This window comes from Tachypleus tridentatus, chromosome 11 (genome assembly GCF_004210375.1).
Source record: "Tachypleus tridentatus isolate NWPU-2018 chromosome 11, ASM421037v1, whole genome shotgun sequence".
In the NCBI taxonomy this organism is placed as follows: Eukaryota; Metazoa; Arthropoda; class Merostomata; order Xiphosura; family Limulidae; genus Tachypleus; species Tachypleus tridentatus.
The window spans coordinates 43,547,193-43,574,320 of record NC_134835.1 but is presented as its reverse complement, the minus strand read 5'-3'; the positions used below and the strand labels follow the sequence as shown (position 1 = coordinate 43,574,320).

At 35.2% G+C, this 27,128-nt stretch overlaps 1 protein-coding gene across 4 annotated transcripts in view; it reads right to left on the bottom strand.

The window, feature by feature from the left end:
* The window catches only part of LOC143232052 (hepatocyte growth factor receptor-like), a 125,886-nt gene that overhangs the window by 73,861 nt on the left and 24,897 nt on the right, over window positions 1-27,128 (bottom strand). For 2 of the 4 annotated variants that reach the window (XM_076467067.1, XM_076467068.1), the window contains exon 1: window positions 18,264-18,280. The exons of the other annotated variants lie outside the window; for them this stretch is intronic. The gene's annotated coding sequence lies outside the window, so the exon portion shown is untranslated. Of the gene's footprint in view, window positions 1-18,263; window positions 18,281-27,128 lie in introns of those variants that run through there. 4 annotated transcript variants of the gene reach the window in all.

The window sequence follows — 27,128 nt, the reverse complement described above, 5'->3', positions numbered from 1 at the left end:
TATGGCAGAACCAGTTGCACTCCCTTAACTAAGACAGACAGAAATGATTATTATACTGTTTATTAAGGAGAAAGTAAATCAAAATTAAAATTTAAAACATTTATTAAATTGATAACAAATTTACATTACTGACGACAAATTACTTGTCAACTGCAACAGTACAGTGTGCTGTGTAGTAAAGGAAACGACAAGTTTATACGAGGTTTCTAGAAATATATGTATTCAATAATACGTTGAACTGTTACAAGTCTCAAATACATGTTGACGTTCTTTCCGCAGGTATGAAATAACTGAATTTAGTTATCACATGGAATATGGTATCACATGACATCTACACCTTAAGAACTATTTTCTTCATGTAAGTAACATTACTGACTGCATTGGAGAAACATACATAGGGATATCGACGTGACACCTATTCCTTATGTCTCCGTTCTTTGTAAAATTGATACAACTATCTTCACAGAAGAAACATACAATGTCACATCAACATGACATTTATCCCTTGAGAACCAGTTCTTCGTGAAACTGATATGACTCTCTACATAAAAGAAATATACACTGTGACATCGACATGACAACTATCTCTAAAATATCACATTCTCCGTGAAATTGGCATGACCTTATCCACAGGAAAAATGTACACTGTGGCATCGACATAAACCCTCTCCTTGGCATCGGTTCTTTGTGAAACTGACAAAACAATATTCACAGGAAAAACGTACACTGTGGCAATAAACATGACCCCTATTCCTTAAGCATCCATTTTTTTGTGAAACTGGCATAACTATATTCACAGAATAAACATATATTTTGATATCAAAAATTCGCTATTGCAGCAGTTAAACACTTGGGTGGTCTGGTATTGTAGGCACGAGCACTGCAAGTTGAAATAGCAGTAACATGATTACAAAACGTTCAACTTTACAACACTTGGATAATCAAAATACTCCTACTAATCACTGAGGGGGGTTGTAACACGAATACCACCAGGGTATCTTTCACCCTATGAGTCACGATATGATAAAGATCAATGTTCTTTATTCGTTTTCGTCCGACATAAGAGAACAAAAAATTAAAATTACCACCAGACGAAACTACAAGTGTTAATTACCATGTCGTCTGGTCATATCACGTGGTTTTAACAAAGTCATTCATTGATCAAATATTATTCTCGATAACTTTTCAGTTCTAAATACAAAAAAAATCAGAAACTTTAGTTTCACTCACAAATCGGAATTATGATCTGAAGTTAAATTCTGTACAGAAGAGCTGCTGTACCAGGCACACTTATAAATACAAATCTCTTTTTAAATGAAATAAACACAAAAAAACCAATGTGAAAAAAGTTAAAATAGGCAAAATAAGGTTCTGTTATTTTTGTCTGATACTTCAGTTAAATCCGGCCACACGGATTTTGTACAAGTCAAATATTATACACACATCAATCTTAAGAAAAGGCTCAATAGAACACATTAAAAACACATTAATTTCAGTTTTAAAGAAAACTGCTGACGTATGTAGAAAACAATGTTTTACATTATCAGTTTCGCCCCAGCGGCACATCGAACTTACAACGTTAGAAACCGGGTTTCGATACCAGAGCACAGGTAGCCCATTCTAGATCTTTGTGTTTAACTGAGAAAAACCAAAAACATTTTAAACCAATACTAAACTTTCACTTTCTTCTTACCAAACATGCTCGTCCTTTCAGCTGTGGGGGGGTTATAATGTGACGGTCAATCCCACTATTCCTTGGTAAAAGAGTGGCTCAAGAGTTGGCGGTGGGTGCTGATGATTAGCTGCCTTCCCTCTAGTCTTACACTACTAACTTAGGGACGGCTAGCGCAGGTAGTCCTCGTGTAACTTTGCGCGAAATTAAAAAAACAAACAAACTTTCTCCTTACTAATCGTTTATAACCCCACAGTAACCCGTAAAAGATCAATGCGTTTATCCAACCACAATTTATGTATCGGTGAAAACCTTTTTACAGATATTTTACCAGTCTAACAGCATCGAAAAATGGAACTGGAATTTCCAGCCTGAACGCCACCTGGAGCACGTGGAGAAAAAGGCCAGGTCAGAGCATCCTAGTGTTTGGGAATGGTCTTCACTAATTTTGAAACACTTAAGAGCGGGTTAGTCATCCAACCAGCAGCACCCACTGCAAAAAGGAATTTGTCTGGCTCTTTGAATTGCATAAAGGAACTTGTCCGGCTCTGGTTCTTTGGACTGCATAGTGGAACTGGTTATAATGTGGTCATAGTTGAAACTGTATGGTATGTTTGACAGCATTACTTCTCTAACCTTTGATCTAACGATCTATACGCTGACTAGTAGAACGCGTTCGGCCCGACGACATCAGTTTGTTTGTTTGTTTTGAATTTCGCGGAAAGTTACACTAAGGTTATCTGTGTTAGCCGTCCCTAATTTAACAGTGTAAGATTAGAGGAAAGGTAGCTAGTTATCACTGCCCACCGCCAACTATTGGGCTACTATTTAACCAACGAATGGTGGGATTGATCGTACATTATAACACCCTCTCAGCTGAAAGTGCGAGCATGTTTGGTGTGACGGGAATTATACAGATATCAATCAAAATCAATTAGTAAGTGTGGATTTCAACGCGTAGAAACTATTATTTTGTATTTTCAAACATGTCCCTTTCAGCGACTCCTTAGTTCTGACATCTCTAATTTAAAACATCCGGCAAGAGGAAGGGCTTTCAGCAAGCAACACCAGCCCCATACGCGGCAAATTTTAATTAAGTAGCATTGTCACTTTGCGGATTCGAACCTTGAACCGCTCGATCTACAGACCAATTGATTAACTATTACGTCATACATATTTATTACACTGTGTCTATGGAGTCTCATAGCTTATGAAAGGCAAGATAGTATCGAAAAATATACACCACCAGATGCTCGGTCGCGTTACACTTGGTGTGTTTAGTGCTAGAATTTCCGTTTAAACCATTCTTGACAATAAGCCCAATTTGCACAGTGTTATCCTCACCTGATAAGTCAAATTGTAAGCATGCCTGTTCAGCTTGTGACGTCATATCGTGAGAATGAAGATAGCAAGTACAAGAATGTGAAGGTTCCCACGTTGAGCAGGCTGTATATCTTTCGTGATACTGCACAGACTTGCTAACTTCCGACCCTTGAAACTGTCTTCCAGTATAACATTTGATTTATGAGTTCGCCATGACAAACGTTCGTAATTTCGAACAACTAGTCGCATTAGCCAGAAATTTTACTAACACAAGGACACCGGTAAGATAAGACACATTGCTGAACCACGCACGCAGACACGCATCGTGTTCGTGGGTGGAATACTGCATACGAGATAACATTAGTTATTGTACCAGTGGTGTGGCAGATGAATTATGTTGTTGTAACAGTGGCTTAACATACAAATTATGACATTGTAACTTTGGTTTTAACAGACAAATTATGATCTTGTAACTGTTGTAAAACAGATGGATTATAATGTTGTAACAGTTGTGTAACTGATGAATTATGATATTATTGTTTAACCTGAGGAGACGTTACATATTTACCTAAGAAACAAAACTTTGTATTGTAATAACCAAGCATGCGGGATTAGTGAGTTAATAAAACCAACAGTACTATACAAAAGTTGTTGGAGAAATGTCAGTACAAACTGTAGACGATATTTTTATTTGTTACCAAAATTCTGATGTTCCTGTCGATGAATTGTAATATTTAGTACTGTATCTGTTTGTTTACTGAATCGACGCATATCTATGTTGCTTATCTCTAGTCTTGAAGTGACAGATAAGCAGGAAAGTATCTAGTTAACATCACCCCCCGCCAACTCTTACGCCACTTACGTCAGACCAAATAGTGGGATTTCAGTGTTACTGTTAAAGCATGCCGAAAGTTCTAAAACGCAAAATGCTTTTGTGTATGTTAACGGGGAAATTACCATAGAATCTTAGATTTCAGTACGGCGCGACAACCTCTGGTCCGTGCTCGACCCGTAACAGCATCTAATTAGAAAAAAAAAACCGTTCATGAAACATGTATGAATAGAAAAAAAGTTTAAGTTTCACTTAAGAAGCTAAATCTGTGCGTGGTAGTCTGAAGCAGAAGTTTCGTTACTATACTAAAATCATAAATACTAAACACGTCACAAATTATGATGAAGGTTTGTTTGCATTTCGCGCAAAGCGACGTAAAAAGTGATTTTATGCGGGGTACTTTTCTCTCGGGTTCCACTGATTGGTTTCATTTTTGCGCAAAGCTACGCGAGGGTTATCTGCCCAAGCTGTCCCTAATTTAGCAGTGTAAGACTAGAGGGAAGGCAGCTAGTCATCACCACCCACCGCCAACTCATTGGCTACTCTTTTACCAACGAATAGTGGAATTGGTCGTCACATTATAACGCCCCCACGGCTGAAAGGGCGAACATGTTTAGTGCGACGGTGATTCGAACCCGCGACCCTCAGATTACGAGTTGAACACCTTAACCCACCAGGCCATGCCAGGCCCGTAACTCTTCGTACTTTCATGTGTGCTTTTATTCAATAGCCCTATATTTCCTACTTTGAAGTATTCTTTATTAACAGTGTATTTGCTATTTTAAGTTGTTTTGCCTTGCACTATATATATATATAAATATACTTCCTACTAAGAATTGTTGTTTTTCTTATTAATAAAAAAAACTGTCAGAGAATGTTATTCAAGTAACAAAAAATATGGTTCGCATTGTTAGTAGAAGTCTAAAAATATGTCCCACTGATAATCTCCACGTTAACAGAATTCACAACTTCCAGTGTTACCACAATTTACTTTCAACATGTAGATACATTCATTGTATCAAGAACAAGAAGATCTATCACTAACATTCAGTAACGTTTACATGAAACATTGCAGAGACAATGATCTCAGAGCAGCCAGAATTTGGCTCTCGTAGGTTTACCAACAATATATAATATGGGCTTATAGACTAAAGGTTATCTCACAGGTATAATAATTACCTTCACAGCATTTTACAGAAATCCACCAGTTACAATAATTACCTACACAAAATTTTACAGGAATCCCACAGGTACAGATAATTACTTCCAGAGGAGTTTTCAGGAATCCTTTAGGAACAGGTAATTACCTCCACAGGAGTTTTTAGGAATTCCACAGGTACAATATTTACCTCCACAAAACATTATAGGAATCCCATAAGTACAGGTGATTGCCTCCACATGATTTTACAGGAATCCCACAGGTACAGGCAATTAATTACCTTCACAGCAGTTTGCAAGAATCTTTCGGGAACAGGTAATTACTTCCACGGGAATTTACAGGAATTACACAGGTACAATATTTACCTCTGCAGAAATTTTACAGGAACCCCACCAGTACAGGAGTTTGCAGGAACCCCACAAGTACATTTAAGTACCTATACTATAGATTAAACCATTCCAACGTCGAAACACAAGTGTTATAAACCCCTAGTTTTCAGAAAGTACCAAGAAGAAAAGACAGTCTATTACAACCTTTTTTAAATGACTAACATGAACAGTTGACTGAGAAGATAATCACCAAGAGTAAGCAAGAAGAAGAATACAAACACAGCCATCTTTCCCAAAGTCCCACATACAACACAAAGTCATAACAGTATTCAGAAGTCACAACACAATATGATTGCAGTTAATACACGTCAATCCACCTAAAGACCCAAAAACAACACTTAGAAAATTCCTTTTAATGTGTATTTAAATGCACCGAAGAAACAAATAGACCAATAAAAGTCAGAAGTCTAGACTGTAAATAGAAGATTCTGTAAAGCAAATATATCTACAATAGTCTATCATGTCAGAGACGAAGAAAAAACATTCATTAAAATACAATATAATTAATTAATAATAGAATACAAACACGAGAAAAGGGAAGATAAAAGAAGACTTCGACATTTACCTTACTGATAAGACACTCAGCCAACCTAGCATAAAAGTGACGGAAGCCTAAATACTTCTTCTGAATCGATTCATCTAATTACTTGATTCAATCTATATTGGAGGATATTCCAGTTGTGTGTGTAGCAAATCTTCCTTCCTTAAAAGAAGGTTGAAGACACTAGTGTCACCACAGCTTTCGTTATTTCAGTGAAAACGTTAGCTTATTAGCAGCTCAAACGTATAACGTAAACGAAATGGTAGTAACTAATTCATGATCAGACTTAAAGAGTTCGTATAGGCCGTTAACCATGACAAAAGCTGATATTATGTCATCATATCCTTATTACAAGTACTTAAGGGAGACCATTCTTATCATGATACCATCATTCAGATATAATTTTTATTCATTGCTGTTTATTTAGATATTCCTCCTGAAATTTCTGGTTCAATCACAACGTAGCATGACTACACTCATTATTCATGAAATAATATGTAATTCATTCACCTTTCCGTTCATGCTAAGGTATCACTATTGACTTAACAAGTGCCTGAGAGACCTTCAAAGTATGAATATCCATTCATTTAAAGGCATACGTACTTATTTTAAAAACTGCTCATGACTTAGTCTCTCTCGCCCTAACTTTATACAGATATATAAAAATATAAAACATTACCATTAAAAATAAATCGTATACTACAATTCCTTCAAAATTAAGAAAAGTATCGTCAGTTACTTCGGGCATCTGCAGTAGTCCGAGGTAAATATATACCAATAAGTAACTTATTAAAACAACAGACAAAGGTTTTGTTAAATTTGAGAATAGAGTTTTAAAATAAGTTTGACTCAGCTGGTTATGAAGAGACTTTGTGTGTGTGTGTGTTTTTTTCTTATAGCAAAGCCACATCGGGCTATCTGCTCAGCCCACCGAGGGGAATCGAACCCGTGATTTTAGTGTTGTATATCCGGAGACATACCGCTGTACTAGCGGGGGGCACGAAGAGACTTTGGACGCTATTTCACGTAAAAATGAAAATACTCTATTCAGCATACATAACAACTTCGATAATAAAAATTATCTTCATTTCTAGGCTGGTTTTCAATACTTGAATATGAAAGCAATCTAGCACAAGTGAATTGATTGATTATTTGGAATGAAGCAACAAATTTACGCAATGAGCTAACAGCGATCTGCCGATCACGGGTATCGAAACCCGGTTTCTCGCGGTGTGAGTCCGCAGACATAAAAACTGCACCACTAGGGGGCGACATAAAAGAAAACAAGCTCCAAGCAATCTTCCCAGAAATAGCTTCACCAGGAACTGTATAGCTGAACTTTGACTCAATTGAGGCTCCCGAATACAATGCGTGTCTAATGTTAAATACTTCACGATAGGGTGATATATTATCATCTCCCTGTCTGCTCATTAAACCAGCGAAATCTCAAAGAAACCTTATAATCAGAGATATTAATAGGTTGGACATAAGCTAACATCAGACTTACAGTACATGTGGAAACTCTTAAGCCTCAGATTGGCATCGAACAAAAACTAAGGACATATCAATACAGTCACAACAAAACTACCTGAATGAACTACTCTCCGTTATCATATTATAAAGAAGTTTGATTAATAATGCTGGAGTATCATACCCGCCCTCCTTCTATCTTCTGATCATCCTAAGCCATCATTTAAGTAGTAGATTTAAGCTTTTAGGAAAAATATAATTATTATTTTGATTGTAGTATATTTATTAAAGATATCTACGCTATTTTTAATAAACATACTCCAATCTTAATAATAATTACATTCTATGAACAAAATACACTATAACAGAAATAAGAGTACAGATTAAAGAAACCTTCCAATGAACCTCTTTGCAACGATTGAATATTTCCTGCTGAAGGCTCTGTACTTCTAGCTTGCCTATTTGTTTATTCAGTTCACTGCTGGTTGTCTGCCCCTCATCTTCTTCCGTTTTCTAAATTCTGAACAAACTCACACTTTCGTACACTTTTTGAATAATAATACGACTGGAATGGTGAAAGATTAACTTACTGGTGGGATTCACTTCAGTGAACAGGCTGAAAACTGGTGCTTTGGTTACTTCTGGTGTTTTAGTCACTGCTGATGTTTTGCTCACTGCTGGTGTTTTGGCTGCTAATGGTGCTTTAGTCATTGCTGGTGTTTGGTCACTACGGTTGTTTTGCTTATTACTGGCATTTTGGTCAGTATTGATGTTTTGACCTCTATCTGTGGTTTAGTCACTGCTGATGTTTTGATCACTGTTGGTGTTTTAGTCATGGTATTGTTTTGTTACTTCTGGTGTTTTGATCAGCGCTTATAATTTGGACATTTGTGTTTACTTTTTTCCAAACATAGTTTGGAAGAATACGAAATCATTCTCTCTCTCCCAAACTTAAATTCTGATGAGGATTCTGGCGCGGGCACTATGGAAATAATTATTTGTTTCCATCTTATGTATGCAAAATGTTTCACCAGTGTCTAACTGAACATAACAGAACCCTAGGATAATGAAGAATAGAAGAATAGGGAACATAAAATCTTCCTATCTATAGGTCACACATGATTTACTGGCTAGATCTTCAGGCTGCAGATTAAAAGGTCCAGGGTTCAAGTCATAAAATTCTGAACCTGACGATGACCGAAGAAGGTCGAAACGTTGTTCGCTCTTCTATGTAAAATATTTTCTCAACCCAAACGAGCCGTTTTTGCATATACATTTCTCAACAAGTGGGTTTCTCGACATCACTGAATCCTCATATTTGTTAAATAATAGGTTTGCAGACAGTTACGATAAAGATTTTGGGGTATCTTACATACACAGTTAGCTTATTTGTCACATAAAGTTTTATTCAGGATGAAAATTTTAAAATTTTATTTCTATAGCTAAAATTCCTAAAACCCTTAAATAGCCAATTTGCAAATGTATACCCTTTACAACCAACTTATCACTATAACAAGTTTAATACCAGTTGAAAGAGATTACAGATATCCTTTTCTGTCTTCCCTCTCGTGTATGGCATAGTGATATGTCTGGGGACTTAGACCGATAGAAACCATGGTTTCGATAGCCGTGATGGGCAGAACAGGGGTAGCCTATTGCGTAGTTTTGTGCTTAACTACAAAGAAATAAAACGTAGTATATAAATACTACATACCTCACTCTCCTATAATGTAAGAGTACATTTTATGACAACAAAATGTTTTAATTCTTCTATTAGAACATACTATAAATAGTTTAGAGATTATGTGTTGTAACATAGTTGTGTACAGGATTGCTTTATGAATGTGTTTCTGGTTGGTCGGCTACAGAAAAAAAAAAGTGATTTCCTAGTGTCTTCAAAGAGAACAGACTAAATCACTATTGCCCCTGAAGAAGTAAAGAATTGCTGTTGAAGTATCATCTACGTTTCAAACTTTCATCTACCACAACTTCTGGTTTATGTAAGGTGTGAGGTACTCTTAATTAAGTTAATAACCTAGTCTGTGATATTTCCAAGCAAAAATAAACCAACACAGAAACAGAATTTAATTTAATAAGTAACCAAAATAATATAAAGACGAATTTATAGACAGCGTTAAGATAACTTTATTTAAAATGAATAAATATAATGATTTATTTATTTCTATTTCACAAAACCAAGGTGGTAATACTTTTTATTCGTAAGATCGGATAATAATTTACATTATCGAACAACTAACTAGACTTTGGATTATACATCTAACCTGATATTGTAACAGGAGTACGAGAATGCATTTCTGCCTTTACTTATGTGTTATACAACATGCTTCACTATATGTTGCTCCAGGTTTATCCTCGTTACAGCAATCTTTCAGCCAAGTTTGAATGATTACAGACATTACAAATACACGTAATAAGACTAGGCATAATTTAAAATTATATTTACAATACACGTAATAAGAGTAGGTATGATATAAAATTATATTTACAATACACCTTATAAGATTAGGTATGATCTAAAATTATATTTATAATACACCTAATAAGACTAAGTACGATTTAAAGTTATATTCACAATACATCTAATAAGACTAGGTATGATTTAAAATCATATTTACAATACATACAGAAATCATCTCGAATCCCCGTCCCACCAAATATGCTTGCCCTTTCAGTTGTAGGGGCGTTAAAATTTGAAGGCCAATCCTACTATTAATTGGTAAAAGAGTAGCCCAAGGGTTGGCGGTGTGTGTTGTTGAGTAGCTGCCTTCCTTCTAGTCTATCACTACTAAATTAGAAACGGCTAGCACAGATACCCCTCGTGAGTTTTGCGCGAAATTCAAAATAAATCCAACTAAACAACCTACATCGAATCTATTAACAGCACTTACTAAGCAAGGTCGTAAAGATCATTGACACATATAGACATACAATACAATATATACTTTGTTACGTATTTTCATTAACATGCATATGCATTTACGATTTGTAACCAACACACTTTCTTGCATTTCTCTTCATAAACAGAATCACGAATGACGTTGTGGGGCTCAGTCCAGGAAGTGAACAATGAAGTGATTTGTGTTCTTAATCTTGATTATGTCGAGAAACAACGAATTCACAGTTCGCTGGGACCTTAGAATGGGACCTGTCAATCCTTGATTAGAACTACGCGGATATGATGTTTACAAAATATCAACTTACAGTACAGTCCAAGCTCTATAACAAGTGACAAGATATAGGCAGCCTGCTGTGGGTGGTATTTCGATAAAAAAAAAAAAAAGCGAGGGGGAGGACTTGAATCAAAAGCTCAACTGTAAGCAGAAATTGTTTAAGATCAGTTCTCTGTAGCTGGTTTCAGTTTCTGTCTGTGTTCCACTGTAAACAGCTCGGCATGTAGTCGGGCTTCGTTTATCTGATACAAACATTACAGAACTCTTCTCTATAGATTGGTTGTAAATGTTAACTGTTTTAAAAAATGTATTTTGTTTAAAAAAGTGAAGCGTATATTCCATTCTACTCATAGGATTTAGAGGTTTTGAAATTCGTGCTCACTAAACTATTAGTAGTTCCAATACACAAAATGCTTGTGCTTGTTTTAGAATTTTGCGCAAAGCTACTCGAAGGCTATCTGCGCTAGTCGTCCCTAATTTAGTAGTATAAGACTAGAAGGAAGGCAGCTAGTCATCACCATCCACCGCCAACTCTTGGGTTACTCTTTTACCAACGAATAGTGGGATTGGCCGTCACAGTATAATGCCCCCACGGCTGAAAGGGCGAGCATGTTTGGTGCCGCCGGAGTCGAACCCGCGACCCTCAGATTACGAGTCGAACGTCTTAACCCACCTGGCCATGCCAGGCCTACACAAAATGTTCACCTTTTCTGAATATAAAGAAATAACGATCATGTTCTTTAAAATCAAAATGGTAGTTCAAAGTATCTTCACAAAACAGTTATTTATATTTGGATTGGTGAAAAATTAAGCAAAATATCTCTGTTTGCATTATTAAGGTCACACGTTGGTGTGAAGCATGAAAATACATGTTGTTTGACCATCAGTTGGTAATACTAAACACGTTATCTGACATAAACGAGAGCAAGTAGGTCATGTTTTACATGCCACATTGATGGTTGTTTGACTATCAGCTGGTAACATCAAACACGCTATCTAATATAAACAAGAACAAATCAGTGTGTATAGTTGTGTGATTAGAACTTAGAGTATTTGGTTATACAGCAGGAATACACAAATTCAGAATATTATCTTATGATATTACAAACGTGATTAATTAGTTTGATGTAGCATTATAAAATTTAGAATGGAAACAACATGAATATCAAAGTAGGAGTGTGAACAAATATGACTGAATGTGACACAATGAATGAAGATGTGTAGCAATTGTGAATCGGCTGAATCACAGTTCTTTTTAAGCGTATTTATACCAAAAACAAATATGTCAGGTTGGTTAGTGCCAAACGTGTAAAAATATCAAAAAATATTTATTTCTAAGCTACAGTCTAGAAAGAGAGTAATTGAGTGGTACAGTATTGACGAAGTAATAATACTTATTCGATATGGTACAGTGTTGATGAAAGAACAATATTCGTTCACTGTGAAAGAGCGTTGATGTATGAACATTTATCAGTTGAAAACAGTAAATAATTTAGTGCTTATTGTGTAATGGTTTAATACTTTTAATGTCGTGTGAAGCAGTATGTTATAATTATTAACAATGTTCACTTGATAAATAGAGAGCTAATCAAATCCAACAGTGGGGAGTTAATAACGTAATGTTATGCTGTGCAACAGCACGTTGTACTGAGGTAATGTAACAGTTATAGATTAAACAAATTGATATCACCAAAGACTATTTTCTTGATGACGAGAAACCCACTTGAAATAAAAATGTATCTCAGAACGGCTGGTAAAGGTATTAACACTTTTATTAACAAGCAGAGAAGAACGTTTCGACCTTCCTAGGTCATCTTCAGGTTAACAAAAAGAGAGTTTACAACTGACCATTGCCGGACACGTCTTAAGGACGAGAATATAAACGGATACGGGATTGTAGGGGGCGTGTAGTTGGATGTTAGGTTATTAATTAGTATAGGTATAAAGGTGTTCCTTTATATTAGTTTAATTTTGGTTTTAGTTGCTGTGTAAGTAGGGCTTCTTTGATTTTATGTTTGTTTATATTTGTTTCCCTTCTGGGTGTTTTCTATGATTATGTTGTGTTTATTTGATTTGCAGTATTCAAAAACGTGTAAAGGTTTATTTTTTTCTGTCCTTAGAATCTAGTTTTCATTTTTCTGCTTTTTTCTCCAATATAGAAGTCGTGGCAGTCCAAGACTCCAACGTATTAATACACATCCCCAGCAAGCAATTAGCAACCCTTGTAGAATTCTCTACCACCAATAGTAACTTTATGTTCAATAACCAAAGCTACCTACAAATAAATGGCATAAGTATAGGGAATCCCGTGTCACCAGCTCTAGCCAACATTTTTATGACACATACTGAATTCAGCCTTACACCCACCACTATACTGGTACAGGTACGTTGATGATACAATTGCTGGATTCACATCTACAGAACACACGCTTAGTTTTTTCAACGACGTTAACTCGATACACCCCAACATTAAGTTCACCTGTGAACAGAAAAAACTAACCAAATAGCATTTCTTAACATCAAGATCACTAGAACCGGTACACAATTCAAAACAGAAATTCACAGAAAAACCACCCATACTGGATTATATATTCCCTAGGACTCAGTACATGACACAAAACAAAAACTTAACATATTAAAAAACCAAATAAGCACAGCCACAAAACTATGCTCACCTGATAAAATTAACGATGAAATCGACAAAATAAAACAACACTTCATCAACATCAACAAATTTCCTGAAAAACCGAGGAAAAAATTACACTTACACACCTAGACTACTGACATCAGCGATAAAATAACCAACATTTGGAAAAACGTATAACAAAATACAAAATTCCAGTAAATACCAAATTTATTCAAAAACCTGGTACAAAACTAAAGTCCATACTATGTAAAAACTACACTAACAAACACAACACCAACATAATTTATAAAATACAATAAAACAGCTGCCACGACTTCTATATTGGAGAAACAAGCAGAAAAAAATGGAAACTAGATTCAAACAACACAAAAAAAAACACTTTCACATGTTTTTGAACACTGCAAATAAAATAAACACAACATAACCATAGAAAACACCCAGATACTAGGTAGGGAAACAAGTATAAACAAACACAAAAACAAAGAAGCCTTACTTATTCAACAACTAAAACCAAAATTAAACCAATATAAATAAACACCTTTATACCTGTACTAATTAATAACCTAATATCAAACTTCAATAAAAGTGTTAATACCCATACCAGCCGTTCTGAGATACAAACACAATTTTGTTCTATGTTTATATCACTATGTGTACAAATTCCTTGGTAACGATTTAATCAGAACTTATCCATCAGAATTTGGCACAAAATTTGTTTTTTTGTAGATATCTCAGCTGCTGCATATAAGTTGTTCTTGTTTGTTATTAAGCACGAAGCTATCTGTGCTCTGCTCATCACGGGTATCGAAACCCAGTTTCTAGTTTTGTAAATCCGCAGCCATACTACCAGGGGTATGAATATAAGAAGATAGATTTTGTGGAAAGTTTCAAACCTGTAGCAAGTGATTTTAGAAGTTTGTGTTTCAGCGATAAGCACATTTATACAACTGATTATATCTTGAAAAAAATATTTCGGTTTTGTACATCATATGAACTCCTTTCTATATTATAAACACTTAGGGATGTATTTTTCACAGGCCATTAGTTACTGCCTTTTTCCTTATATATTATTTTTACCTGTCCACTTTCCCAACTTAAAGTGTATAATAGTGGTATTTTCATATTTACTAATCTGAAAATACGGTATGAAATGCATCTGCTTGCAAAGCACGAGAAAGCGTGCTATGCTTCGTCAGCGTAGACGCTTTAATTTTCAAATTAATTGTCTCTTAAACGACTTGTATAAATACCGTTTCAACTGATACGTTTTATGATGTAAAGCAGTCAGCCTGATGAGTTGTTGTATTGATCGATATGCAACAGACGAGGCAAGAATGAAACAGCTATCATACTCTTTGTACCAGAAACACACATTTGTTCGGTAAAGAATGGTGTAATTTTATCAGTCACACTGTGATATGTACATTGCGAATGTAGTTACTTTTTATGTTATATTACTCAAGAAGAAAACACATTGAAGCCTAATAACTATAATAAAAAACAGTTTTCGCAATCACTAAACCTGAACTAAATATAGCAAACTATTTAGATCACATTTTCTCCCCTAACTTCATTCATTTTATCACCCACACACACGCTCACCTAAAGAACGCTGTGGGTTTATATAAATCATGCGGTCAGTCAGTGTTTAGGATATAAAGGACAACGCCCACGTTGGAGATAGTCGATACGAAAGATGACAAACACCACTCAACACTTCAGAAAACGAGAGCTCATTAGTAATGTTAAAAAAATGGTCTTCGCTGGTGTTCAGCCAGCGTGCTAAATTAGGCAGCAAAATGAGAGAAAAATATATGTATATTAAAACACTACGAAGTGTTTTATTGTGTTTAGTCTACCATTCTAAATCAAATGCTGGAAGATTCAGCTAGTTTGCAAAAGTGAAATATTGTTATCTGCTTCTCCCAACCTTTAATTATTGTTACTCGGGTTACTGAAATAGCAGTAGACTAGAGAGAAGTCGCTGAGTGAGCATATACTGCTGTGGTGCATGTTTTTATTTTATATTCATGAAGAAAACGTGTTAACATCCTAATATTATTAACGCAAAGGGTCAAATCACCAGAACCTACTGATTTGAAACCAGGTATAAGGATGGACAACTCAATTCAAACTGGCTACATTTTCGATATTCCCTTTAACCACAGTTGAATGAGAATCGACCAAGTTTTAAGTTCTATAACCGTGTTTGGTAGGACAGTAGAAGATCCTTGGTGGGACAGCAATAAAGTCTTCTCCTTTGCGACACAAGAATCAGGGGATCGATTCCCCTCAGTGGAGAAGTTTTTAATTTTCAGAAATATATGTGTGGTTGTCCAATTTTTATTTTGCTGCGGACGAGGCAAGTTCAAATGACAAACATGTAGAAGGGTCCAAGATTCGAGATGGAATGCTGCTGAACACAGTCTAAACTTTTATCTGTGGGCCCGTTATAAAAGTAACAATTTTGTATCAGAGACCGGCACAGGTAGGCTACTTTCACCATGGGCAACAGAGTTTGAAATTAGAGACTGTTATGTCTGAAACTTGGTAAAATGGTGGCCATTTCAAAAAAGTGTTGGTTTCATTCATTTTCTGAAAAAACAATCACCATGACAAAACAGTTATATATGTGGTTATAAGGAAATGACAACTAGTGATCGCAGGGTGTTAAAATAGAGGTAAAAAGAATCAATAAGGACAAAAAAGTGTTAAATTTTTAATTATAAATCACAATATATTTCATTCTAAACAAATTTGACACAATTTTCATCACGAAACTAGCAATATATATAATAATTAATATAACTATAATAGTACTGTCTGTTATTTGTTGCATATCCATATAATTCTAGCAGGGTGCAAACATCTCAAAACGTATAGGTTTTATTTGAATGAAACTTAAACAAATTAACAGTAATATTAGTATTCAAAAGTTGTGCAACTGTCATTAAAATCCACTAAATTATATGAAGGTTATAAGACATTTTCTAAAATGTCATTAATTACAGTGAAAAATTATTAATCAAGCTTGTTTGTTGCAGATTTTGATCAAAACTATGAGTAAAAGGACGGATTTAGCGACACATGAAAAGAAAAGTAATTATAAATAGTTTTGTTAAAGAAGAAAAAATCAACTAAAATTACAAAATAATTTGGTTGAGACCATAGAACTATTCAGGCAATTCTGATGCTAAGCGGGCAAGATCTGATAAAGGAAAAGTACATTTGGATCTCCAAATGTTCCAAAATCATCAAGATGTAAGATTCTCAGGAATGTTGCAAAATGTGTCAAGTCTGCAATTCAACCACCACTCGTGTGGACCAGGCATAAAATCCAGCGATTATATGGGCTTGCCAGTATTTTTAAAACGAATTTTCAAGAAGTTTTGTTTACAGATGAATGTCGTGCAACTCTTGATTGTCTAGATGGGTGAACCAGAGGATGGCTGGCAAAAGGTACTTCAGCCCCATCCAGAATGAAAATAATGACCTCTGGAATGCTGTACCATCATCTATATGAGATTGTAAAGCAGAAAACATTCAAAACCTGACCAGCTCTGTCGATTACAGACTCACCAAAGCCATGTACAAATGATGGTTATATCACTAAATATATAAATTATTTAGCCCTGCATAGCCAGGTGGTTAAGGCGCTCGACTCGTAATTTGAGGTTTCGTGGGTTCGAATCCCTGTCACACCAAACATACGCGCCCTTTTAGCGGTGGGGACATCATAATGTTACGGTCAATCCCACTATTCGTTGGTAAAAGAGTAGCCCAAGAGTTGGCGTTGGGTGGTGATGACTAGCTGCCTTCCCTCCAGTCTTACACTGTTAAATTATGGACGCCTGGCGTAGATAGCTTTCGTGTAACTTTGCACGAAATTCAAAACAAACCAAACAAATTATCTTATTCTCATTAAATGGTATCTGGGTTTTGTTTGGTTATCAAAGATAAGTTGCTTCAGTTTTATTTATTATTACCTCCAACAGCTGCTATTTTTGTTCATTTATCAGTTACTTCCTTAATAATGCTGCACTGTGAAATTCATGACATTTTATAAAATATCTTCTAATCTTCTTATTTGTTAGTGGATTTTAATGACAAATGCATAACTTACATATGGCAGTTAATCTCTATAAATTTACTCTAAATTAAACATATACCTTTCAGATATTCGTAAAAACAAGTCTTGCGTAATGATTTGGCACGCACTGTATACGGGAATATATACAAATGTTCAGTTTTGCATTTTGCGGGTTTTATAAGCATTTTTATCACAACTTCATCCCTGCAATTAGATTTTCACCAAGTTTAATATGTAGGTTCAATGGGTTCATGGGGAGATACACACAATTTTGAGCCACATGGCCATGTGGTTAAGGCACTCAATTCGCTATCTGTGTGTCGCGGTATGTTATAATGTGCGGTCAATCCCACTGTTCGTTAGTAGAAAAGTATCCCAAGAGTTGGCGGTGGGTGGTGATGACTAGCTGCCTTCCCTCTAGTCTTTCACTACTGAATTAGGGACGGCTAGCGCAGATAGTCCCCGTGTAGCTTTAGACGAAATTTATAACAAACTAAAATACATAAATTTTGTTTTCCATTTTTCATGGATATTTTTGCGTTTTTTTACCACTATCTCACCTCTTCTAAAGGGATCTTCACCAAATTTGGCATGAAGGTTCATTAGATCCATGCAAGTATACATGCAAAGTTGCGGTTCCATGTTTTGCGTTTGGTAGTTTTTATAGGCAATTTTGCGTGTGTTTTTTTTAACTACATATAAGGGGAGCAACTTTTCACGTCTTGAGATAACCTTTCATTAATCACGAATTTACACAACTACCGTTCAAGGGACGAGTACTCTAACTAGTTTAAAGTACATTATATTAGAATTGTACCCATTTCTTAACTATTGGCGGAGTTTTTCTCAAAATATCTTTTTTCACATACTGATAGTTTATGCTGTTTTTATGGTAATTAAAATAACAATAAATTTAACAACATATTAATATCTGCTTAACACTACTTACAAATGTTATGTCCCCTATGGGACAGCGGTAATTCTCCCAATTCACAACACTACAATCCCTCGTAGACACAGGGGAGAGTTCGCTACGACTTTGCAATAAGAAAAAAAAGCACACGAACACATAAATGTTATGTATTCTTAGCTTATTGCGTAGTCAGTGATAATACAATATTACATAACATGGCTCTGTGCCATCTCCAGTAATTTGAAGGCTTATAACGTTATAAATAGAGTTTCAATATCTGCTGTAGCAGATAACCCAATGTACAGCTTTGTGATTAACAATAAACAAACAAATCTATATGTAGCTTGTTAAACATTTTGAATACGGTGGTGATAATTCTTTAAAAGTAACAAAACTTAATTTTATCTGCGAAGAAAAAGACATTAGCTGGACATCGTATTAGCAGTAATTTATTTATTGCATGTTTTAATTATATGTGTATAACTAGTAATTTATTTCCAAGATGTGTAATTGGAATTATTTTCTATAACATTTTTGTATTATTATTAGTAATTTCTTTCAGATGTCACTAATTAAAATTACTTACGTTTTGTAGGACAATCTAGTGTTGTCAGTGGGACGTAGAGATCGATAGCCTAACAGAAAATGGGACCGTTGTATAATCTGTCAAATCAAATGTGACATCATTAGCTCTGCTAATGAGTAAGGCATAAAGACATTTGAAGATCGTTGTCAGAAGGTCCGTGATGCTTCAGATAGGTTTGAACTTGATATGAATAAATATCTTAGAATCTTAAGAGTGTCAAATGATGGGGTGCAATGAACCGCTGCGCTACATTACATAATATCAACAACATTAACCATGTCAAAAATAGACCTAAAAGGTTACTAATAAATACATAGGCAGCAGAACCGGGGGTCAAGGGCACTGAGCACACACGTCCGTCCCCAGCTACTGACCCGGTAGCGAAGTATCTTTTAAATGGAGAATCGAGACCTGTGTACGATTATCAAGGAAAATCGCTGTTTCAACCTTGAACTCACTGGTTTATTTGTTTGTATGTTTGTTTAGAATTAATCACAAAACTACACAATGGGCTATATGTGTTCTGCCTACCACGGGTATCGAAACCCGTTTTTTAACTGTGTGAGTCTGCAGACATACCACTGTACCACTAGGGGGCGAATTCACTGGTCACGGTTAACTTAGCAAATAAGGTACCCCCAAACGTCGTTTCCCTACCCATAATTTCAAATCTGTTACGCCTCCTGTGAACGTTTAATAAAAATATAATACATTATTTAGTGATTAGTATTTGATTTGATTAGATGTGAATTTTTTCGAACTGCCTGGTGTAGCTGTGTTTAAATAAGGGTACTTATCCTTGTTGACTAACATGAGTAACTTAATTTTATAGATGTGCCACGAAAAGTGTTTGTTCTTTTGGTTTTTTTTAATTTTGCGCGAAGCTACACGAGGGTTATCTGTGCTAGCCCTCCCTTATTTAGCAGTATAAGACTAGAGGGAAGGTAGCTAGTCATCACCCCCCACCGCCAACTCTTGGGCTACTCTTTTACCAACAAATAGTAAGATTATAACGCCCTCACGGCTCAAAGGGCAAGCATGTTTGGTGCAGCGGGAATTCGAACCCACGACCCTCAGATGACGAGTCGAACGCCTTAACCCACCTGACCATGCCGGGCATACGAAAAGTGAAACACAACATTCAAATACAGGTAAAATGGGTTGACTAACCATTTGAAGAACTTAATAGTTAGTTGTGTTTAATTTTACAAAATGACTTTTGCTGTAAGTTGTATCATTTGTATGATTTTTTTTCAGTTTTTGTATTTATAGTAAATCTACTAAAGCTATCTGGCTCCCCTAATTGTGAAGTACTGATTTGAAGAGGTTTACTGTCGCTCTCATAATACATCTACAGCTTAAAGTGGAAATAACATGTTGTGGTATCGCACGAATTCGAATTCGGCTCGTCTGCTCCGATATCCAAAACTTTTCCAAAATGAATATTTAAAAAAAAACTCACTTTAAATGCCGCAATAATATATAAAAAACACTGAATTAATATATCTTAAAATATGAGAAAACTAATTTAAAATTCTTCTATTGAAAAAATATTCAAGCTTTAAGTTACATTGATATATAGCACTATCGTTCCCTCATGTATGACCGAATAGTGAAGAAGGTTAGTAGGCAACTGTTATATAAATCATACAAACTAGAAGCTAAAACATGACCAAATACTCAGGTAAAATACGTGTCTCAGAACTTCTGGTATTAAGAATACCCAATTCATTGATCAAATTAAGCACTTAATCAATAATAACAGGATTTAAGAATATTTATGCGTCATTAACATTATAAAGGAAACTTTCAAATCGAGATCTCTAGTAATAATGCCATATTTATTTCTATGTCTCAAAAATGAGCATTCATAATAATACAAATTTCGTAGCAGATGAGTCAGATGTAAGTTTTCCTTTCTAAAACATATTAATAACTTCTTTTATAGAAACGCCATGGATACTGAATTAACAGCTTCTTGTTATCACCAGTATGCACTCGGTACAGCTGTATCAAACATCATTATTTACAACAGTATCACGTGACACTGAAAGTCCTTTAATTAGAAGAATTTCATAATACTCACCATAGTTTTGCTTAAAGGTTTGCAATGAATAATAATTCTACAACCCTACAATTATTTTGAAAACTTGAGCTAGAACTGCTAATCTAGTTTGCTTGGCCTAACCAATACTTACATATCTGCATGTGCTTTCTCCCTTTAGTTTTGCTGTTCTAAATCAGCCGTCTTTAACCTATATGACAAAAAACTAAAAAGGTTCACCTTTCCTCTCACTTAAAGATGTAATAAAAACTTCAGACCGCTCTCTCCCGTAACTTTTTGCGCAGGCGTGCGCAAAACATTTTGTCAAAATTAAGCGTTTTTTTTGTTAAATTGTTTGTTTGTTTTTGAATTTCGCGCAAAGCTACTCGAGGGCTATCTATGCTAGCCGTCCCTAATTTAGCAGTGTAAGACTAGAGGGAAGGCAGCTAGTCATCACCACCCAACGCCAACTCTTGGGCTACTCTTTTACCAACGAATAGTGGGATTGACCGTCACATTATAACGCCCCCACGGCTGGGAGGGCGAACATGTTTGGCGCGACGGGGATGCGAACCCGTGACCCTCAGATTACGAGTCGCACGCCTTAACACGCTTGACCATGCCGGGCCCTTTTTGTTAAATAACTTTAAACCTGTGGCTTGTGTTTAGACCAAACTTGACACTTAAATATAAACTGTAAATATCTAGCTGTATACTAAATTTAAAAAAAAACACAAAATTTAGGTATGTTTTCCATCCAACATAGTTCCGTACTTTCGGGGAGAAAAAAAGAAAAGAAAAGGAAGAAATAAACAAAGTGAAAAACATGAATCAAAACTGGATATTCTATATATCATGTTTATCTTAATGGAATGCCTTGAATTTGATATGTGAAGTAACATACCAGTAGAGCACAACCACTGAAAATATGTGATAGTCTAGATTAAAACAGTCTAAGCTAGAAAAGCTGGAAACTGCTAAGCTGTTACTTATGTTAATATTAATAATACAGTGTGTCCTGCATGTTGTTGCCTCTTGATTAGAAAAAAATACTAGTAGACGTTCGTATATCCCATGAGCGATTATACCAGCTGTATTCATATTAACAAAATTGTTGACATGTATATGATAAACCAATTCTGGTTGCTTTAGTAATTTGGGTTCAAATCCCTGTCATACCAAACAAGTTCGCCCTTTTAGCCTTGGGGGCGTTATAATGTTTCTGTCAATCCCACTATTCGTGGTAAAAGAGTAGCCCAAGAGTTTGCTGTGGGTGGTGGTGATTAGCTCCCTTCCCTCTAGTCTTGCACTGCTAAATTAGGGGCGGCTAAAGCAGATAGCCCTTGGGTAGCTTTAAGCGAAATTCAAAACAAACTCTAGTAATTAGAGAATACGTCCTTCAGAAAAGCTAGTATTTAAGTAACAACTGATGTGGTCATTTGTATCACACTAAAAGATCAATATTTGTATCACCGGCCCGGCAAACCCAGGTGGGTTAAGGCGTTCGACTGGTAATTTGAGGGTCGCACTAAACATGCTAGCCCTTTCAGCCTTGGGGTCGTTATAATGTTCCGGTCAATCCCACTATTCGTGGTAAAATAGTAGCCCAAGAGTTGGAGGTGGGTGGTGATGACCATCTGCCTTCCTTCTAGTTTTACACTACTAAATTAGGGACGACTACACAAATAGCCCTCGTGTAGCTTTGCGCGAAATAAAAACAAACAAACATTTTATATCACCACATGTGTAATAACCAACATGTTTTGAAATAACCTTCACAAATATATTTTGTAATTGTTCTTCAAATGATTCTATAGAATGACTTGGGAGACAATAGATGACTCCAATTACAATATTTTTGTTGCTTTTTTTTATTCATGTTAGAATCCATCTTTACAATTAGAAAGTGCCAACTGAATGCCTTGCATAACATTAAAGTTAAAATGAAAAAAAAAAAAAACTTTAAGAGCATTATTAGATAATCCTTAATTGTAAGATTATAATTAGGTATATCTCAGTTATAATCAATATTATCATTCAGGTTGGTTTCTGTAGTGGCAGTTATTTTAAGAAGGCATAAAAATTCGTATAATAATTCGTAAATGCTATTAAATTTCTTAGCGAGTCTATCTACCTCTGTTAAAATGTATGAAAATGAATCATTTTTCAGTCTATTAGAATACATAATACTTCACTTTTAAGGCTTGTTATAAATTTCATGTAAAACTACACGAGGACTATAAGCGCTAGCCGTCCCTACTTTAGAAATAATAGGCTAGGGGTTAAGTACACAGTCATCGCCACCCACTGGGCTTCTACCAATTACTAATTAGTAGTTGGATTGATCCTTACTATATAAAGCTGCTACGGCTGGAAGGGCGAGCATGTTTGGTGGGACGGGAGTTCAAACTATCGAACCGCAGGTTGTAAGTCGAGCGCCCTAATCACCTAGATATTCCACGCCGTCGTTGAAACAATTTGCATATCGTATCAAGACAGAATTTCAATTTCAAGTAAATGGTGTTTAATGAAACATATAGCAACTGGTGTTTCTGTACGAAAGCTTTCAAATTAATCCAGAACGAGTTGATGAAAATAAGAAGGGATGGAAAGGCCTCAGAACAGTTTTATTTGTGCAAATAACTAAAAATAACTGGTCTTGGTATTTACTACATCTGTCACTATTATCTTATTTTATTAAGTAGTTGAACCTTCTTTAGAGAACGGCATATGAATGTTTACGTAAACGATTCTGTCTTTGACAATCACACGTATAATTTAGAGAAGCCAAAGTCACGCTCGAAATTTTAGTTACTTTCGAAAACGAACAGTTGGACATGCTTGAAATATATAGGAAAAAGTAATTAATTGATTTTTATTTCTCTAAATTAAAATTTATTTTTAAAGGAAACCTTCTTCTGCAGCTTTTTGTGCATATATATATATGTGTGTGTACTTCAATGGGTTCCTCGTAATCGTTAAAGTGTATATTTCGGTATTTAACTACAGACCTTGCTCGAAAAATAAATGTTTGCGAAATTACACTGCAGAGCGCATTATGTGGCGACGGAATCACGTGTCATTTTGTGGAATTATAAGTCATTTGCTTTTGAACATATCGTAAAAGTTGTCGCTCCTATGTAAGTATCGCTGAGATCTCAAAGTGAAGGTTTTAATCTGTCTCAAATTACTTACTGTCGTAACACACGTACAATTAGCCTGCTGTTCTCTCCAAGTACGTTCTCTTTTTTTTCACTTGATATTAAATGTACTGGATACCCAACTGTGCGATGAAACAATGTAATCATCTACTTAAATTTGTTTGGAAAAAGGCTAATTTCTACTCATCTACAAATTTTGAGGATAGTTTGAGATCAACGTTCCTCTCGTTTGGTGCAGTTGTTCTAAACAATCTATCCACTTTTCTATATTAACTTATGTTCCAATCTGCTTTTCTACTTAAATACAGTACACTAATATGTCTCCTACTTGAGTAGAATGTATCCATTTATCGTGTTTTATAATACAGTATACTCATGCGTATCTTACTTGAGCACAATGTATCCATCTATCGTGTTTTAGATTACAGTGTACTCATGTGTATCTTACTTGAGCACAATGTATCCATCTATCGTGTTTTAGATTACAGTATGCTCATGTGTATCTTACTTGAATATAATGTATCCATCTACTTTCTGTTAGAATATAGTATACAAGTCTGTTTCCTACTTGAGTACAATATATCCACTAATTTTCTGTTTAAATGTGTTATAATCCTGCTTGAGGTAATCACATCTCCTCTTGCTTTAACGAGATGATTTTTTTTTTATTTCGTGAAATTAGAAATGTTCTTGAAGAAGTGTAAAGTACTATTAGTAGAAATTTGAATCAATGTCTCTGTTTGGCGGGAAGTTATCGGAGCTCGAATGTCTCGGTTTCATTTCATCGGGTATTAAGGACGAAATTTAGCAGAACTTAAAACTGACATTTCAATCTTCTCCCTCAAAAAATCGATAAAAGATTTCAGCTTTTCCAGCTGTTTCGACATAGGTCAAGGGTACTGTTAAATATCTTTCGTAAAATAACTAAAAAAGGAAAAAATTGCCCAGAGTGAGTTCAGAGAAGTAGTAGATCAGTTACTTAAAGCAACCGCCCTGACTTCAAGACTCTACGTTCGAATTTTCCATACGTTTTCCCTTTTAGTTGAAACAAATACGTTATCTGAGAGACGTAAATGATGTCAGAGGTTGATGACCCATAACAATATAAATCAAAAAGATATCATATCAGGTTATAATTAAACATCATAAAAGTAATTTACTACTGGAGAAACCTCAAAGTGTTTTGGGGTAATTTGATGGTGCTTATTTTAAAAACAAACATGTTCAGTATTTGCTTATCACATTTAGAGTTTTGAATTATTATAATATCTCAATATTTTTTCAGCAATATGTAAAATACCACGCAATCAACTTAGTAAGTTTTATGGCGTGAAAGTAAGTTTACTTGGGTAGTTTAATAGGTAAAACACATACATTTTTGAAAGCCACAAACACTAACTGTATTACATTGGTGTAAAATTTCAAATATATAAATCACATTTGATATTTGTTCTTGGTATAATTGTAGGGAATTGCACCACTTTTGCTTCATTGCCATACACACTTTCACCGCCAGGGAATCGCAAAATTCTCTTATGTTCAGTTTGTTAGAACACTCGACTGAGGGTAAAAGGGGCTGATTCAGACGCCCCTCTCTCAGTTTCATCTTACTTACTCATTTAGTCACTTCCCATCGCTTTGCACACAATCAAAATAAAGTCCAATCCTCTTCATCGTATTATACTTGCGGTATGATCAAATTCTGCATAGCTTTGTTTTTTAAATAGATTGAAATATAGTTTTGTAAACATAAATAGTTATACATTTATTTTAGAAAATCGCTTGAAATGTTGACTGCCAAAAAATATGATACAGTTTCACGAAGCAAAAATATGACGAAGTCACTAGCACTATTTTAGGTGTAAAAGTGGTGAACAAATATAGTCTAACTGCTATTTATGCACAACTAATATCCAGATATTGCATCTGCTAAGAAACCAATACCTCATGTGAATGTTCTTCCTTACCACATCAATTAGCAAATTGGAAATGGAAGATATCCTGCGAAGAAGACAATGAATCATTTTCCTCTAGTAATTCTATTCCTGTAACACTTCAACATAAACTGCCTCATCTGATCACATAAGAGTAACTAAATTATCTGATTCATGACTTGTCTCCATCAAATCAGCATGGAGAACGTTAGAATATATTAGCTCCAGGAACAAGAGTTTTAGTTTACCGAAGTCACCAACAATGTTTTGCTTCTCACTACAGCATGCATGATAGTTTCAATGAACAAGTAAAGTTATGAAAAGAAAACTTGTTATTTTCACGATATATAAGAATAGTTAGAGCAAACCTATCGTAACTCAAAAACTATAAGTGACCAGTAATCTTCGACATGATTTTTAAAATCATCATAGTCAGATTACTCCGAAACAGTTGCTTATTTCTAGTAGTATAGAACTCATTTTGTCTTTTTTGCTGGTGTTACCAGCATTTTAACTGTACTTTGTGAACAACTCACGAAAAGTTTCATGAGTTACAACACCCGAAGACTTAGACAAACATGGATAATTTTGTTCACGTATACACAGCCATATTGTTAAGATGACTACTGATTTTAGCATCTTCTGCTATTTGATTTTATAGACTACCAAATGAACTTTATGCCAAATATCAGAGTTCCTCGGTCCAGCTGGTTTCCAAGAACCATAATTCAAGTTACTTGAAACGCTGATGAGCCTTGCAGAGATCTACAGGAAAATTTATTGCCTAATGGGCCAGTTAAGAATCAAGTGTTTATCATCATGTGACAGTTTCAATAAGTTTTAGTCAAAAGACAAAAGGCATCGAAATAATTAATCAAGTAATTATCATTTCTATTTACCATTTTCTCGCAACTTGTAATCATTGCTTGGAAACAGAAATGTAACACAAATATAAATAGCTTACAAATATGTACCACTAAATCACAATTGGAAAATTTGAAATTAAAATAATTTATATTTCAACCTAAATAACGCATTTGCCCACTTTAATTAAATAGATAGGCCAGAAACCTTTAACTCAAACTAAACTAGCAGTTCCTGATTTTTAAATACTGGATAGCGTGAAACGACAACACACTAACAACACTGCTTCCAAAAGGCGTTTTTTCCATTCAT